Genomic DNA, 19,110 nt, shown 5'->3' with positions numbered 1-19,110 from the left:
TTCTAATCCTGGAGTTGGTAATCATTCCCCTGTGAATAAGAACTCCAATGCTCGTGGTGCATCTAAAAGGTTTTGGATGCAAAAGGCTCAATCTAATTGAGTCCTTCTGACATGGTCCTTGTGCTTCATTGCTATTCTTTGTGACCATTGCTTTTTTTGGTTTTTGTTTTCTCTGTTTCTAGGATTTGCATTGCATAACATTCATGCATTTCATTCTAGGTTGTTTTTGTTTTTTCTCAAATAAAAAAAAAAAAAAAACAAAAAAAAGGGAGAAAAAGGAACCAAATTATGTTTTGCACTATTTTCTTAGTTTTTGAAAAAGGTTGGTCAATTTATTTTCACATAACATATCTTTTGTACCTTGTTTAGCCTTGATGAGCTTACTTATTGCACTTTACTAGTTGAAGTTTGTAGTGCATGTTGTGTGAGAAAGATGTTTATGGTTTTGATCACTTTGTCTTGATCTTGAAGTCACATGTCTTTGACTGTCGGACTTGAACCTTTTGAGAAAGGCATAAATAACCATCTCACCACTGTTTACTAGCCAATCATGAATACCTTAGTGCATATCATAAGATTTTGTGCTTGAGAAAGTGTAGCACATGCACAAAAAGAACATAAGGTGTAGCCTTGGTTTAAATGTTAAAATTGGTGTGTACATTATTGGACTTAATGTTAAATCAAACAAATAAAATTGGTGTGTACATTATCCCGGCTATTATTAATAAATTTCTGAACAAATAAAATTTGTGTGTACAATATAAGGCAAATTTACATGATTGCAAGCTTATGATCTAGAAGATGTGGGAGTTATATGATGTAACTCTTTTGGAAATAGTCTCTTTCAAATTCTATGTGATGAATTTTGTAGAGTTTGTGTTTAATTGTTATACACATATCACCTCACATGTATCTCAAACTTTTGCTAGTTGCACACACTACACAAGTTACTCTTTACTAAACTTGGTACATTATATTGTGTATGATCTTGTTGTGGCCATCCAAGATTACATGTTCCTGGATTTTGATGCAAAATGTCTTTAATATTTGAGTTTTGGAGACAAATTGGTTGAAAAACTTGTTTTTGAAAGATCTGGGTTGAATTGAAGTGTTTTTGAAAAACTTTTAATCTCATACTCATGCATTTCATTCATGAAATATTGTGCTTTGAGGAGTTTCTGCATTAAATTGCTTTGCAGAAATTTTTTTTCTTAAGAGATATGATGGATAATCAATGTGCAAATATTTTCTCTACTCATGTAACTGTTTATGGGTCACATAGTGTCAAGTTTGCATTTATTGAAAAAGAGAATATTTTTCTTCATGAAATATTTTTTTGCAGAAATATTGTGCTTTGAGGAGTTTCTGCATTAAATTGCTTTGCAGAAATTTTTTTTCTTAAGAGATATGATGGATAATCAATGTGCAAATATTTTCTCTACTCATGTAACTGTTTATGGGTCACATAGTGTCAAGTTTGCATTTATTGAAAAAGAGAATATTTTTCTTCATGTGTATCCTCATCTTAGTTTTTAAGTTTTGTGTGTGTGTCTTTCTTTTCCCCACCTCCTAAATTTTCCCCGAAACTGTTTTTCCCAAAACTTGTTGTGTTTTTCCTATCTAATCTAATACTATATATAATAGCAGAAGCCTTTAAGGAGGTGCTGCCACGTTAGGAAAAAAGGCCCCTTAAAATGCTGCCACGTTTACAATTTTTCCAAATACCGTACGGTGCGATAAGTTATATTCTTTCACAATTTTAACCCCGTTTGATAGTTTGTCAGTATATAAAACAAAACAAAAAAAACCGGTTAAAATACAATTAGCCTTGCGATATAGAGATAGAGAAGGAAAAATGAAAAAAAGCTTGCTACACGGAGATGAGAAGGAGACAGAGTTCGTACCGCCGGCCGGCTATCACCATCATTTTCCCACCACCGTCCGTTCCGTGTCCGGAACCGGCGCCGATAACCTAAAGGTGCACGCAGGATTTGAGATACGGACATAGAGAGAGAACTACCACTGGTAAGTTTTTTTTTTGGTTCTTGCTTATTAGATCTGGGTATGAAATATGAATTGGTTTTGAGAAATTTGGTTGGATTGATTTGTATTTAGGTATTTGGGTTACATTAGGTTTTGATTTGATTTAGTTTCTCAGAATACTAAAAACTTTTGGGAGTATTTGGATTCAATTAATTTTGTGTTTGATTTTGGTTTAGTTTTAGCGTATTTTACAATTGGCTTTGGATAATCAAGGCTTAGAGGCCAAAAGTCCGAGAACGGTAGAGAGAGAGTCGGTTAGTCACAGAGTTCAGAGAGATCGACCGATTGGAATTTTTTTTGGAAGAAGAGGAAGAATAATAATTAGACTGTTAAGTTAATGCACCATGGATTGAGAAAGGGGCACCACCACAAGTTCTATCATCACCGTAAGCCTCCACCCACTATCAGACTACCGGAATCGCTTCCTGTAAAGTTTTGCTTTAAACTAAAAAATTAAGGGTTTTTGGTTTTTATTTGGAGAATCAATTGGGGGTTAATTATGATTTAGATTAGTATTTTGGGTAAGGTTTGGTTTTGATTAAGGGGTTTTGGTTAGAAGAAGTTTTGTTTTTAGGGTATTTGGCTTGGCTCAATGTTTTGGGTATTTAGAATCGATTTTGAATATTTGGGTTGCTTTGATTTTGAGTTCACATAAAATGAAGATTTGCTTTGTTACTCAAAGAACAAACCTTTGAGTAACCAAAACTACACTAAAGTTTTATTTTAAATTTTAAAGTTTTTGCATTTGTTGTTTCTGAATGGTCCCTTTTTTAAAGCCATTGGAACTATGCAGATTAATCTTGAACCACTGTAAGTATTGTTAAGAATGTACCTTTATTTGAAATTGAAATTGAAAAGAGAGAAATAAATTAGAGAAGAAGATAACTATTTGAAGTGGTAATTCTGGATCTAACTCTATCCAAGTTGCATTGGCAAGTGTATCTGCTGTATAGATATAGTTGTATTCCTATCTTATTGTAGAGAAACTTTGTACAAATTATATTTACTATGATTGATTGCACCAGTTTCATTTAACAGCTCCTTATGGTGATTGTTAGGAAACATTATCTAGGACATTTGGTGAACTTCCCTGTTCATTATATGCATGTACATTTTAAAAGCGAAAGGCTACACCAGGTTTGGGAATCTTAATACACCGTTAAGACCAATGTAAAATAAAGCAGAAGGGGTGCCTTGACCGTTAGTTTTCACACCAACGCCAACCTTAGACTGCCAGAACCATAGGCAAACACACCATTAGATCTTCGAAACCTCCACCAGGAAAGTTTTTTATTTTTACCCTTTTTAGATTTGGGTTAAAATACAACTTAGTTTTGGACATATTGATGGATTTGTATAGGTTTAGGTATTTGTGTTAGATTCAGTTTTGTTCTGGATTTTGGTCTTCTTGGTTGGTACTGTTATGGTTCCATGGTGAGGTTTGATAATTTGGGCAAATCTTAATTCTCAAATGATGGCCTTATTGGAATTTTGTATTTTGATATGATACTATGATGTGGGAATTCTATTGGAACTATGGCATCTTTCTATGATGTTAGATCTTACAATATGGCAACCTTGAAATATTTTTTTTATTTTTCTAATTTTCTGGGGTGTTGTTGTTGTTCTTTTATCTTCTCCTTTCTTTTTTCCTTATATCTGCTTTTGGGATTTGATGATCTGCGTATGTAATTAATTTTTTTGAATTTTATAGGCCTTGATGTTTGAATGACAATGAGCTTAATAATCTCATATTGAATTCGTTATATCATTTTTTATTTTATTTTATAGGCTGAGCTGGTAGCTATTCTTTGATGATAACTTGATATTATCCTACCAACTGATGTGAATGCTTAGGGTGTGTATGTGTGTATGTATCTATATCTATCACACACACATTGAATCCCTATTTTTACTAGAAATTAAAAGTTACTGTTTGTCTCATGTATGCAACACTATTCATTCTAAATAAAGAAATGGATTACTTTACTTTAACTTGATTGATTCAAGCAAAATTTAAAAATTGATCATCCTTATGTTTATAAAATTATTTGAACAGTTTAGATTTATAAAGAATATGATTATTATACATAAAAAGGGAATTTTATAAGGCACCATTGCATCATTGTTTTGCCCTATATATATGAATAACTATGACAGGGTGTTGCACTAATAAATGATAATCTTAGTTGGCCCTCACCATTCTTTTACTATATATACATATGTTCTTCTGTTTTTGTTTCTTTATTTTTTTTTTTTTTTTTTTTTTTTATTTTTTTTTTTCCCCAGTTGGTTTTTGAGGAAGGGGACGAAATCTTGATTTTGATCTGAATTTGGTTTATTGTCCAGATGATGGCACTTACACTATGAAAAAAGTTATGATTCAGAATACTAAACAGTTGGAGTTGGTAAGGGAGGAGATCTGTGTTTCCTCACTGTTCAGTCATCCCAATCTGCTTCCACTTCTTGGTCATGCTATCATTTCTGTTAAGGTAATCAGTCAGAGTGGTTATTCCTATCTAATTTACAATTGTTATTCATATATTTTTCTTAATATAAAACTTGACACCTACAGAATTGTTACATGACTGTTGCTTTGGTTGGACTACTTTAGTATAAAATTGATGGTATCAAACCATAGTTTTGGCTTTGACTTTGGTCACTAAGCCACAAGAAGTTGAAACATTTCATTTAAACACAAGGAAATGTGGTAAACACATTGGCAGTTATTATTGTTGGGGTTGCAATGTTGCGTACCTTGAAGTTCAAGAGCATGAAGTCTTGCCATGTGTGCAACTTAGCTGTCATTTCTCCTTCTTCTTGGTATTCTTCATAAAATGGTTGTTCTTTCTTCTTACGTTCCAATTTTCTTTGCCATTACTACCTCTCTCTCTCTCTCTCTCTCTCTCGCCCCTCTTCTCTTCATCAAAGTTAAACCCCTCAAATGAGACTACCAAAAAAAAGGGCAGATAATCACTACTAAAAAAGAAAGAAAACAAGAACTTGACGGCTAAATTAGAGACTATCACAGATACAAAAGAAGCAATCTTCAAAGGCCATGCCTGACTTGCTTTAAATTGAAGGTCAATGATTCTTCTTTCAAATTCGAACGTGTCACCATATTTATGCAATTGTTTTATCCCTTCATTTGCATATTTCATTTGGAAGATCAGCTTTATAAAAAGAAAAAATGGTTGCAGGTCACGTGTTTAATGGAATTCTCTTAGACGTGATTTGTAATCCTTTGACTCATTTTTTTTTTCTCATCTCAGATTCATTCCCACTCCATCTCTTACTATCTCTCTCCTTCCCAGATCTGATTTTTATCTTCTAATTCAAAATAAGTTGAATATCTGCAGTGTTCTATATACATTCTTTTGGTATTTTGATTATATGTTATTGACTTATTGTTGCATGCCATAAGTTAATTGAAAATTTCTTTTTGATGTGATATGTGAAATTTCATATTTTATATGGGCCATGTTCTTCCCATTTTGTGACACTGTTTAAGGTTGATTTCCTTGAAAATTATTTTTTGGTTGGAACAAAGATTATGGTGGTTCAATTCAACTTAAATCAAAGTCTTTTGACAAAATGGGTAAAAGGGATTTGGCTAATTAGTGAAAGGAATTTTTACACATTAAATTAGCCAAACAACTCATATCTTTGGTATGCGTTTATCACTTTACATGTTTAAGAGATTCAATGCAAAATTAATGCAGAATTGCAAGGGTTAATTACAATGGATTGGTTGATTTGATATTTTTTCTCTACATATTTTTCCAATCAATATATTCTCTTCGTCAAACTTTTTTGTCATTAAACTTGCAGGAAAATTTTAGAAGGGAAAGAAGAAGAGGTGGTGGAGGAACTTTTTGTGATAGTGTGGATGTTGTGCAATTAAAGAAATTAATGGCTTTTCAAATAACAGTACAAATTGTCTGGTGTGATGGCCAAAGAGGCTATATGTTTTGCTGCAAGAGATGTCCTTCAAGATAAACTTTGATGGAGCAATGTTTAAAGAACGAAGCACATTTGGAGTAGGAGTCTTTATACGAGATGATAATTGGTAGCTCATTGCCGCATTGAGTTACAAAGGGAGACCAATTATGGATCTGGAGGAGGCAGAACTAGCAGCAGTTGGCCAAGCTATTAATTTTGCAATTGGAATAGGTGCAAGAGATATCATCTTAGAGGGCGATTTAGCAAGTTTTTGCAATTGGAATAGGTGCAAGAGATATCATCTTAGAGGGTGATTTAGCAAGTTTTTTTTGACAAGCTGTGATCTGAGGAAGAAGATAATTCATGCTGGGAGCTGTGGTGGAGGAAGCAATATTAAGAACGAATCTGTTCAAACCATGGAAGGTAAAGCAGTTCTAGGTGAGAGGTGAATCAGCATGCGTATTTATTGGTGTGACTTGCTTATTGATTAGCTAAACACTGATGTAATGAATATGAATAGTATTTAATGCAAGTTATCTTTGATTAGTTTAAGGAAAAAAAAAAAAAAGACCAATACCCCAACATACTATATCTCTCTAAAATGCTTCCAAAGAAGAAAAGTTTCAGTTGCTCCATTTACTCCATGGTGGTTTTGATATGAGTATGATTCTATGTTTTCCACTTTGTATTTCATTTTTTTTGACTCTTTCTTTTTTAAAATATTATTATTGTTACCTTTTCATTGATTTATTTTCTTTTATCCTCTATGGGCAGATGCACTTCCAGTGTGGACCCTTATGATCACTATTACATTTGTAGAAGTTTTTATGTTGATATCAATTTCCAATCATTAGATTCAATCCGTATGTTGAAGAACCCTAAGCATGTAATAATTCTAATAAATTTATTGCAAAAATAGGTAGGAGGATGATTTCTAATTTACTGTCTAAAACACTGGTTCATTAACACTTCTAATACATGATGCATTGAGTGATTTATTTTGAAAAGTTACTAATTTTCTCAAAATTTGCTATAACCTCAGTGATTTTTTCCCCTAGGGGATGTTAAAAATAAACAAATATGGGGTTTTTGGATGTCACCCTTGATGAACTCATAAAACATGATTCTGATTAATAAGTTCTTTTTTTCGGAGTTTTAATCAAAGTAAATTCTTAAATTACCTATTTGTGTCTTTCTTTTTGGCGTTTTGTCAAGTTACATTGACACTTGGTTTTTGTAAACTGAATAGAATGACTGGGATTCAAAGTTTTGAAGTCCTATAAACTATTGACTTTTTTCGACATGCATATCAATATTTGATAGCATAAGAGCATTGATAGGCTTAATCAATGAAGCAGGAACCCATGTTGCAACTCAAAATTTGTGCCATGTTTCTTTCTTTTTATATTTATATTTTTATTTTTCTATAGAAGTATCTTTCTATCTTGTAAGAAAATTTTCTTTATTTAGCCTTCACAGGTGCCATTTTAGTTTTAGTAAACTTAACAATTTAAAATATGATTATTAGGTTCATATTCTTTTGTATATTAATCTTAACAAATTATATTTACTCTATTTTTAATAACATGTAATATAATTGAAACTAATTCCTCAAGCATTAAATCACATACTGAGTATTATGCATAGTCATAAAGATAATTTATTACAAAATATTTAAAAAAAAATTTACATCGTACCCGTGCATTGCACGGGAACATCAGCTAGTTTTTATTGAGGGAGAAGCTTGTTTTTAACATTTGTTGTTCATAGGGGGAGTTGTCTCTTTTTACTATAAAGTTGAATTGTTTTGTGTTCCCTTGATTCTCTATTTTCTCTTATCCTTTATTGCGTATGTTTACTCTTTATTGAGTTGTCTTTGACAATACGTGACAAAAAGGGGGAGAAATAGTTGATATGTGGGAATCTTATTTGTTTTGTTTAGGGGGAGTTGAAATTGTTTTTGATAGGGGGAGATACTTTCTTGTTTCACTGCTCATTGATTTATATTCATGAGTTGTTCATGATATACGTCTTTGTTTTGTGTTTTGTAAAGACGAGAATTTATTTTTGTTTACTTGTATTTTCCACACATGCGTTTATGTGTTTGTTTAGTATTTCAGGCATATACAGGTTAATTCAGTCGTGTTGTTGTCTACACTTGCAACTGATAGATAATAGTTAGGTTGAATTGTATTTGGGCTATTTGTAACTTTGAGCATTTCATGTTTGTGATGTGTTTTGTCACGGATTGCCAAAGGGGGAGATTGTTAGGTTCTAAGACTTTAAGTTTAAATGTATTAGAACTTCAATTTGTATTATGTTGGCCAACCATGATCAAAACATAGAGTCTAGGTTTAGGCTTGCTCAAAGTATGTTTATTTGTAAAATTGGAATCAAGTGATTGCAGAATTTATTGGACTAAATCTACAAGGCTCAATCGATCGAAAATTAGACTTGATCGATCGAACCACGTGCAGATTTATTTTTCTGCAGAATTCCAGTTCAGCCCAAACTCTACTTAAACGTATTAGGGTTCAAGTAAAACACTCCTATATATAAGGGAAACCTTAAATCGTTTTTATAAGTTTTTTAGAGAGAAAAGAGTGTGCCTCTTTTTGTATCTAAGGTTTTGTACCCAAAAGCTTTCTAAGGACTTTGTTGTTCATATTGCTGTTTGTGTAAATTTCTTGTGAGATCTGTGAGGAGCTTTCCTTTACACAAGCTTAGGATTATCAAGAAGGAGATTTCTTCAAGAGCTTAATGATCATTCAGTTGCTGCCATAAGAACTTAAAGAAACACAAGCGGGTGTGCTTGTACTTGCTGGAGAATCCAAGAAAGAAGGAGTCCATGGTTTCGGAGTTTACACGTGGTCGTGTCAGTAATTTTCTACTGGTGGGTAGCAATAGGATGTTAGTGGTCTAAGTCCTGTTGAACAACTTCGATTATTTCATAGTGGATTCAGGTTTATCTTGAGGATAGTTAGATTAAATCCTCCCCAGGTTTTTACCGGTTTGGTTTCCTAGGTGATCATATCATTGTGTTATTTATCTTTCCGCTGCTTTGCATGATATGATTGTTTGATTGTGATAACCTAGATTTTGAATTTGGACTAAGTAACAACTTGGCTAATTACCTAGGTTAATCCAATTGTGTTTTTAAGGGGTCTAAAAAATTATCAAAGCCAACAAAAACATAGTTGTAAATTACAATTTTACATATCAGCTCATATATAACATGTCCCTAAATAAAATATTGGTGAAAAAGTACAAACCCATCAACCAAACAGAACCTAACGTTGAGCTACATAGCGTACATACAAAGTCTTTTAGCTGAATATTGTTTAAAATCAAGTTTATTTGTGATATGGGTACTGTTCAAATTATTAGGAAAAAGATGTGAAATTCTGAGAGAGAGAGAGAGAGAGAGAGAATTTTGTGACGGCAGGAGAGAGAGAAAAATGAATTTCTATGATGTAGTTGTCAAAATTCCTACCCAAAATATTTAGGAGAGAGGAGAGAGAAAAAAATTAAGAAATTGTGTCAATGGAGTTGCCGAAATTGGAGGAGAGAGGAGAGAGAAAAAAATTAAATAGAAATTATGGCAATAGAGTTGCCGAAAATTGGAGGAAAGAGAGAAAAAAAATTAAATAGGAATTATGGTTATCCAACATAAATCTAATAATATTATTTATCATCTTCGATATATGTAATTTTTAGAATAATTAAAATTTACATTTTGTTCGTTTCCTATTTCATAATTTATTCTAAAAATTTTCAATTATATTAATCATTTTTTTTTTGGTCTCACGAACTTCTTTACTTTCTTTTCTTCCTTCTCCAATATGTACAGATTGTATTCCAAACAACTTCTTCCTCCAATATGTACTGATTGTATTCCAAACAACAAATAAAAATATAATGAATATGCCGTAAAATCAATCGGAGAAGGTTCTGGTGATATTGAATTGGGAAAAAAATTCCCTTTGTAATTAATGGAAACAGCCAACAATGTTCTCCATGTTGAATTGGGAATTAAAAGCATAATTCCTTAATTATTTCTCTCTCCTCTCCTTCAATTTTTGGCAACTCTATTACCATAATTCCTATAAATTTTTTTTCTTTTTTCCTCTCTCCTCTAATTTTCGGCAACTTTCACAATTCCCATTAATTTTTTCTCTCTCCTATCTCCTCCAATTTTGGCAACTCTATTGTTACAATTCCTTAATTTTTGTTCTCTCTCCTCTCACCAGAATATTTTGGGCAGGAATTTTGGCAACCACATTACCAAAATTCATTTCTCTCTCTCCTACCATCACATTTTTTTCTCTCTCTCTTACTTTTTTTTTTCTCAGAAGGCAATGATATTGCCAAAATTCGCATCTCTTCTCATTTTCCCAAATAAGTTTGAGCAATACCCATATCACAAATAAACTTGATTTTATACAATATTCAACCAAACGACCCGTACATACAACATTTAAACCAACCTTCATTGTTAAAACAAAAAATTATGATCTAATATTAAAATAATTTAAAATAAATATTAAAATTTATTTTTTTAGAAACTTTTGGGAAAAATTCTAAACCAACTAACCAAGTAATTTTGGTAAAAGTCTTCTAAAAAAAGTAATATTGATAATGATAAAACTTTGACAATAGAAGTTACTCATAACAAACAGCATTAGTAAATTTAAGTAGCGGAAAATTCTTTTGTTTGCTAGGATAAATTGATTTGGACAAATTGAATCTCAATTAATATTGGTTTTCAAGTCTCTAGGAGGGAGTTTCACTCACATATACACTTAGATTAGGTTAGAATAGAATTTCTATCTTGTATTAAAAAAAATTCAATTTTAATTTATTTGTTTTAGTTCAACTACAATATAACTCAAAACTAAATTCATTTATGATTTGCCACACAGTTCCGGAAAATTAAAAACAGCTGACGGCCAAGTGGAAGAGGATGAGTCCATAAAAAAAAATAATAATAATAAATAAAAAGAAAGTAGAGGACAAGTAATAAATAATTTTGACAAGATTACCACTTGTGTTCACATTATGACTACGTTGCATCTTTTGATTTTTCATGTAAACAAAGAAGGATTTTGCTTATCTTTGGTACTTTTCTGATTGAAAGTGTCTTTTTTTTTTTAAATACACAATGACAAGTGGTTGCGGGTTTTAATCATACTATGTTTTAGAGACCAATAATTGATTTGTTAGAAAGCATTTAATGCAACCATTATTTTCACAACAACTATAAAATCCACCAAGGCACCATTTGTGGTGTGTCAAGCCTTCATTAAATTTGTGACCCATAGTTTAATTAAATGACATATATATATATATATATATATATATATATATGAATGTTCAAATAGTGTGTAAAACACCTTGAACGTTTAGACCCCCAAATTACTAATTCAAGCTTATTATCAAACAATGTATGTGCGGAATATGAACATAAGCTTAAAACAGAATTGATAAAACAATCTAAACTAGATAAAATCACAACCACAGCAAAAATTAAATGGCAAAGATTAAGGGAAGAGAGATGCAAACACAAAGACAACACAGCGATGTGTTATCGAAGAGGAAACCAAAGTCCTCGGCGTAAAACCTCTCTGCCACCCTCCAAGCGGTCAATAATCCACTAGAGAATAAAGTTGGGATACATGAACAGTAGAAGACCCTCCAAGCCTAATCTACCCAGTGTACCTAAGCCCTCTAAGCTTCTTGCTCCAACGAGGTTACGTCGAACCTTTGTCTTCTCTAGCTTACCGGATTCCGCTATAGCCCATAGCATCAACCAATATCAATTGGTCCCTTCCTAATTGCTTCCCAAGCACCAAATAGCCTCCTCATAGATATGGGTATGGTAAGAAAAGGTTTTGGCTAATGTACCACTCAAGGATGTAACAATGGAGAAGGTAAGAGTAGAGGAATTTGGAGAATCAAAGGATGAGATTGTGGATGAGTCAATCTTGTTTTTCTCTAGGGTTTTTCTCTCAAAATTCTCTCTCGAAACACTCAACATTTCGTGGGTATAAGGGGTATTTATACTTATGTGTGTTTGGAATGCGAAAGGTTAGTTTTTCCTAAACAGGGTGGTCTGGCGACTTGGCCTCGCGACTTGACTGAGTCACGAGTCTAAGTCGCGAGCTAACTGCTTGTTCAGCCTAGGACTTTTGTCCTATAGTGCAACCACTAGCCTGACTCTTCAGCTCTCCTGCATGCTTCACACGTGTGCCTGCTTTGGTGACTTGCTAGTCGCAAGCCAGTCGCGAGATCCAGTTGCGAGGCCTTGTTGAGTTGCACACTTTTGAGCTTTTCTTCACACTCTCTCACACACTACTCTTACAAGATTCCCACCTAAATACAGGGTTTCTAAATGTTGAATTACAAGCAAATTTGGCACGGAATAAAGCCAACAAAATGGTTGATTAAATTCAACCTTACAATCTCCCCCTTTTGTTATTCCGTGACAAAACCCTAAAATAAACTCTAGACTTAACATGTGAGTTGGGAACAGTTGAACAAAACTCACTCACACCTAACTCTAGAATCTGTGTAGCTCTTGAACCATAAGAACAAGTATCTCCTGAAAAACAACAACACAATATGATCATTGTATGTAGAAAACTTGTAATGCATATGGAACAAGCACAATGCGATTAAGCACTATAGATTAAAGCAATAAAGCATGGCTTGACCAAAAATGAACAATTACTATAAATAGTGACCACAATGCAAATTCACACAAGGAATGAACATCTAGACATACAAGCTAATAAGCTTAATGCAAAGTATCATTTGCATGTCCAACACTCAACCAATGCAACAACGCAAGGAAATTGCGTTAAGGATATAAAATCCAATAAAGGGTACAAGAGTGAAGTACTTAAAGAAAATGCATAACATTTAACAATAAGTACTAAGCTACAAAGCATGGGTATACAAACAAAAACATTTTAAATAGCTAAGCATTATCATGAACTATGAGCAAAGCCAAAACATAGTTAATATAACACAAAACTCTTTCTCTCTTTCTTCCCCTATCATATCACTCCCCCTATCATGAATCATAGGAGCTGTGATGAACTTGGAACATATATACCTATAACCTGAAACACTTACACAAAACACATTAGACCCTCAAGGTAAAGCAAGTATAAAAGGACAAGTATAATATAACAAGTAAATTGCGATCAAGTAAACATGAAGTGAAACATGTGAGCAACTTGATTATACAACAAAACAATCATAAAGAAATGACTACAATGATCATATAGTAAAGCAAATGATCATCCGAACATGCATTTAATAAAGCACAATAGCATAAGGATGTATGCACGTCCAACATACAAACATGATGCAATGAGAACAACAAAGTATAACTCAAAGCACCATAAAGCAAACAAGAAAACAAATATAAAGAGAAGCAAACAAAACACAGTTTTCTTATTAATACAATGTCTTCTCCCCCTTGGTACCTGGCACAAACGCCCACACTGAAAGCAATGTCCGGTCTACTTGCTGTAAGGTAGAGCAAACTTCCAATGATGCTCCTATACAATGTGGGACTTACTTCAACTCCTGATGAATCCACATTCAGTTTAGTGGCAGAGCTCATGGGAGTGGAGGCATGTTTTTTGGAGTCTAGGCCAAACTTCTTGACAATATTTCTGGCATACTTCTCTTGAGATACAAATATACCCTCCTTCTGTTGTTTGACTTGAAGACCCAAAAAGAATGTGAGCTCCCCCACCATGCTCATCTCAAACTCCTTCTTCATCTCCTCAGAAAATTCAGTAGCACGATCTTCGATAGTTGCTCCAAACACTATGTCATCAACATAGACTTGTGCCACAAGGAGATAATCTTCATCATTTTTGACAAATAGAGTTCGATCAGCATACCCTCTCTTGAAACCTCTATCTAGAAGATAATGTGTAAGATGATCGTACCAGGCTCTAGGCGCTTGTTTTAAACCATACAGTGCTTTCTTTAATCTTAATACATGATCTGGAAAATGAGGATCCTCAAATCCTTTTGGTTGCTCAACAAAAACCTCTTCATTTAGATATCCATTCAGAAAAGCACACTTAACATCCATTTGATAAAGTTTGAACTTCAAGGTGCACGCAATGGACATGAGGATTCGAATGGATTCGAGTCTTGCCACCGGAGCAAATGATTCATCAAAATCCACCCCTTCTACTTGTGTGTAGCCTTGAGCCACCAACCGAGACTTGTTTCTAATTATCTCCCCATCTTCATCAGTTTTGTTTTTAAAAATCCACTTTATGCCTATAACATGAACGTTCTCAGGCCGTGGAGCAAGTTCCCACACGTCATTCCTCACAAACTGATTCAGCTCGTCATGCATTGATTCAACCCAATTCTCATCTAGAAGAGCCTCTTCAACCCTCTTTGGTTCAAACTGTGCAAGATAACAGTGATATGTTACATGATTGGCTAGCAGAATATTTCCTTTCCTGAGGCGAAGACCGTCATCAAGTGATCCTATGATATTACTTTCCGGATGATTCTTGAGAATTCTTGAGGAAGGCCTTTTTGAAGTGGAAACTTCATCACTACGAGAGATAGGAGGATGAACTTCTGGTGGAGTAAGAGGACTTGAAGTTCTAGACATCGATCTCGTTTCCCTTCTTGGGTTGATGGGAGTCGATTCTACTTCTGGTATAGGTTCTTCACCTTCTATATCCAAAGCTTCTACCTCAACATCAGGCTCTTCAGTGCTCGGCCCTTCTACATCATCAATCATTTCCACCTTAGGTAAGGCATCATCAATCTTGACATTTATGGATTCCATCACAGTCTTTGTTCTCTTGTTGAACACTCTATATGCTCGACTTGTAGTAGAGTAGCCAAGAAAAATACCCTCATCACTTCTTGCATCAAACTTCCCAAGATTCTCTCGATCATTTAAGATATAACATTTACTTCCAAATACCCGGAAATACTTCACTTTAGGCTTCTTCTCATTCCATATCTCATATGCAGTCTTCTTTGTACCAGCTCGAAAGAAAATCCTATTGCCAATGTGACACGAGGTGTTGACAGCTTCTCCCCAAAAATTTTGAGGTATTTGCTTATTAAGCAACATGACTCTTGCCATCTCCTGAATCACACGATTTTTTCTCTCTACCACTCCATTTTGTTGTGGAGTTTTGGGAGCTGAAAACTCTCTTTTAATACCATTCTTCTCACAGAAGGACTCGAATCTTGCATTCTCAAATTCTCTCCCATGATCACTTCTAATTTTGGCTATTGGAATCCCCTTTTCATTTTGTAGTTTCTTGCACAGAATCTCTAGCCTCTCACAAGCTTCTGATTTTTCTCTAAGGAATTCAACCCAAGTGTATCTTGAGTAGTCGTCCACAATGACCATGATATATCTTTTTCCCCCTAGGCTTTCAGTTCTGGTGGGCCCCATCAGATCAACATGAAGTAGCTCCAAGCAACGAGAGGTGGCTATCACATTTACCTTGTGATGGCTTGCCTTAGTTTGCTTCCCCATTTGACATGCACCACAAATGGTCTTCTCTACTTTTCCAAACTTAGGAAGTCCCTCGACTGCTTCAAGTTTGGAGACTTTAGCTACTTGTTTGAAGTTGGCATGCCCAAATCTGTGATGCCACAGCTCCAACATATCTACCCGAGCACTTCTACATGATATTGGTGCCGTGGGAACTATTCCATAACAATTATCCGTAGTCCGATTTCCTTCCAAAACCTGAATCCCCTCTTTATTGATGATCAAACATCCTTTCTTGGAGAATTGTACCAGAAAGTTGTCATCACAAATTTGAGTGATGCTCAGCAAATTTGCCTTCAGCCCTTTTATGAACAGCACATCTTTCAACAGAGGCAAACCGGGTATCTCAATGGTTCCTTTGCCTAGGACTTGAGCATGGCTTCCATCCCCAAAGGTCACATAGTCACCTACTTTTTCTTTGAGTGACTTAAACAGTGACTTATCCCCTGTCATATGGCGAGAACACCCACTATCAAGATACCACAAACATGCATTAAACACCTTTAATGAGGTATGCACAAATAGGTTCACATGTGACAGACAATCTTGACCTTCAAACACAAACTCATCATCAGGTTTCATGCTACTTTTAGATTGATTTTTCATTTTCAGATTCTCAATCATCTCACACAACATTCTATTCTTTCTTTTATATTTCTTAATCAAAGATTTTGATTCAGATATGCTACTGTGTAAGACAAGATTCTGATTCTCAAGATATTTCAGCATGTGAACAAAAACTCTAGCATGTTTCTTAGTTTTCAATAACTCTACAAGGTCATCAGTAAGACACCTATCAGTCATATGCATAGAGACATTTTCACAAACACTTGAGCTACAATTCAGCATGGTATAAACAAAAACAACAACCACAACTCAGGGGTCTAGGATCACACAAATGGTAATGAAACCAAACAGCTGTGTACCTGCTCTGATACCAATTGAAAGTTCAAAAACGTGTACAAAAACACTTTTGAACGTTTAGACCCCCAAAAACCAATTTAATCAACACATGCAATATGTTAAACAACTAGTGTGCGGAAACTTAACATATGCTATAACATGGAATTGATTAAACAACTATCTAAGCCACAACAAAATAAACCACAGCAGATAATGTAAAGGCAGAGATAGAGAGGAAGGAAGATGCAAACACAGCGATAACACCAGATATGTTATCGAAGAGGAAACCGAAGACCTCGGCGAAAAACCTCTCCGCCGCCCTCCAAGCGGTAATCAATCCACTAGAAAATACAGTTGGGATACAAGGACAGCAATAGACCCTCCAAGCCTAATCTACCCAATGCACCTAAACCCTCCAAGCTTCTTGCTCCAACGAGGTTGCGCCGAACCTTTTTCTTTTCTAGCTTTCCGGATTCCGCTACTACACCGTAGCATCAACCAATGAATATTGGCTCCTTCCTAACTGCTTCTCAGAACTCCAAACGTCTGTCTCACAGAGATGATAATGGTGAGAACCAGGTTTGGTATAAAGCCTCTCAAGGATTTGACAATGGAGAGGAAGAGAGTGAGGGATTTTGATGAGACTCTAAGGTAGAGATTGTGGGTGAAACAATCTGGTTTTTCTTTAGGGTTTCTCTCTCAAAATTCTCTCTGGAAGCTCTCTTTCAATCGTGGGTTAAAAGGGTATTTATACTGAAGTGGAGTGGAATGCGAAACGTCAGGTTTTTCCAAAACAGGGGTGGCTCGCGGCTTGACCTCGCGGCTTGACTAAGTCGCGAGTTCCAGTCGCGAGTTAACCGTATGGCCAGTTGTCCTGTTTTGTCCTGTAGTGCTCCAGCTAGCATGACTGTTCATCTTCCAGCATGCTTGGCACGTGTGCATCTTCTGGCGGGTTGAAGCCGCGAGTCCAGCCGCGAGTCCCAGCCGCGACACTCTGTTTTCTTGCACACTCTTGAGCAATCTTCACACTATCTCACTCACTACCCTTACAACAATCCCACCTAAATACAGGGTTACTAAATGCTGAATTACAAGCAAATTTGGCACGGAATAAAGCCAATTAGATGGTTGAATAAATTCAACCTTACAATATAGAAATGACAAAAACTCTCCAGTATACTCTCCCCCTTTTTGTCACGAATAGACAAAAGGTCAAGAAAAAACGAGGGCAAGAGATAAAGGTACGAACAATAAAAATGATGCATGAGAGGTGCAAGATGAATGAGAAAATGAAGCTCAAACCTAAGACAAAACAAAATGATACAAAGCATAAGGTAAACATGACATGCTAGGATGAAGGAACAAGGTATAGACCAATACATGACAAGGGTAACAAAGGTGTGTGTAAGAGGTGGCTATGTGCAATGCATGACTAAAGCATGAAATATGCACATGTGGGGCAAGGTGTGTTAAATACACAACCAATGAACCAAACATGTTCCTTATGAGGAAACATGAGAATCCCCAAATTTTGGTACTCATCGGAGTCCAAACAAGTGAGAAAATGCCTAAGAGGCATTTTATCAAACACCTAGCGTGCACACTATGAATAATAATGTAAAACAATGCATGACCATCATGAAAACCATCCTTAATACATGTTCTTTTTGCTACAATGGGCCAACATCCAAAGCAAATTATCAAAAGAAACCAATCCCATACAAAAATTTGACAAAAAATAAGTTTTCCCAACCTCTATGATGAAAATTCCAACTAAGAGCACAAAACTCTCCAAAACATAATCTAAGGATCCAAATCAAAGAAAAGAGTTTAGAATTACCTTAGAGATGTTAATGGAATGAAAAACCATTCAAATTTAATGAGTTTTGATGTAAAAATATTGAAAGAAGGGTTTTAGAGAGGATGAGAGAGGTTTAAAATAGGTTTCCCACGAAAAGCTCTTTAAAAAGCTATTTTTGGGTGTTTCGTGATTGAACGAGTTGCGAAAATTTTTGTGAGTCACGAGATGAGTCATGAAAGATTCTGGATGAACTCACGACTTGCGTTACACGACTAGCGAGTCGCGAAAATTTTCGCGAGTCGCGAGTGAGTCGCGAAAAACTTAGACACCTGTTTTTCAACATAGAACATGTTTAAACAATGAAAAACGAAGTAACCACTAAACATGAACACAAAGAGTGATAAAAATCACTTCCAAATACATATAAAATGATCAAAAATCTTTTTGGATTAATCCATATATAGTTGAGCACACACACATCACATTTAGACAAGTACAATTGAACAAATGAATAAGGCATTCATTGAACATTAGGCATATGTGTTGTGTGTGTGTGTATCAAATGTGGAATAGTCCTTAGTCTAGAATGAAGTTTCAATGATCAATTCAATCAAGTCATATACAATTAGTACTGAATCAAGTGGTCTATCTCAATTATAGAGGTATGCATATATGACCTTTCACAAAACATGATAACATTATTTTGAAACTTTTCATTTGGCTCCATATACATCATATCATTTGATAATCTTGAATCATTACATCTCATTTTGAGATCGATGCCTAAATTTTTTGATAATTCAATTTGATGAACAAGTCTTTAACTTTTTAGGCATCATACATTTTCAATACAAGTCAC

The 19,110-nt window shown here is 34.7% G+C and overlaps 1 long non-coding RNA gene across 2 annotated transcripts; it reads left to right on the top strand.

Annotated features, from left to right (window-relative positions):
- Window positions 1–1,792: 1,792 nt before the first annotated feature.
- LOC126702586 (uncharacterized) lies at window positions 1,793–6,962 on the top strand. 2 transcript variants are annotated; one of them, XR_007647789.1, is made up of 5 exons: window positions 1,804–2,025; window positions 4,393–4,535; window positions 5,013–5,126; window positions 5,875–6,646; window positions 6,760–6,962. It is a non-coding gene; the product is annotated as an uncharacterized LOC126702586 (long non-coding RNA). The 2 variants fall into 2 exon arrangements; XR_007647788.1 differs by lacking the exon at window positions 6,760–6,962 and having other exon boundaries at window positions 1,793–2,025; window positions 5,875–6,673.
- The last annotated feature ends 12,148 nt before the right edge of the window (window positions 6,963–19,110 follow it).

This window comes from Quercus robur, chromosome 10 (genome assembly GCF_932294415.1).
Source record: "Quercus robur chromosome 10, dhQueRobu3.1, whole genome shotgun sequence".
NCBI classification, from domain to species: Eukaryota; Viridiplantae; Streptophyta; class Magnoliopsida; order Fagales; family Fagaceae; genus Quercus; species Quercus robur.
Note: the sequence above shows the minus strand (reverse complement) of the source record. Positions and strands in the feature narration are given on the sequence as shown.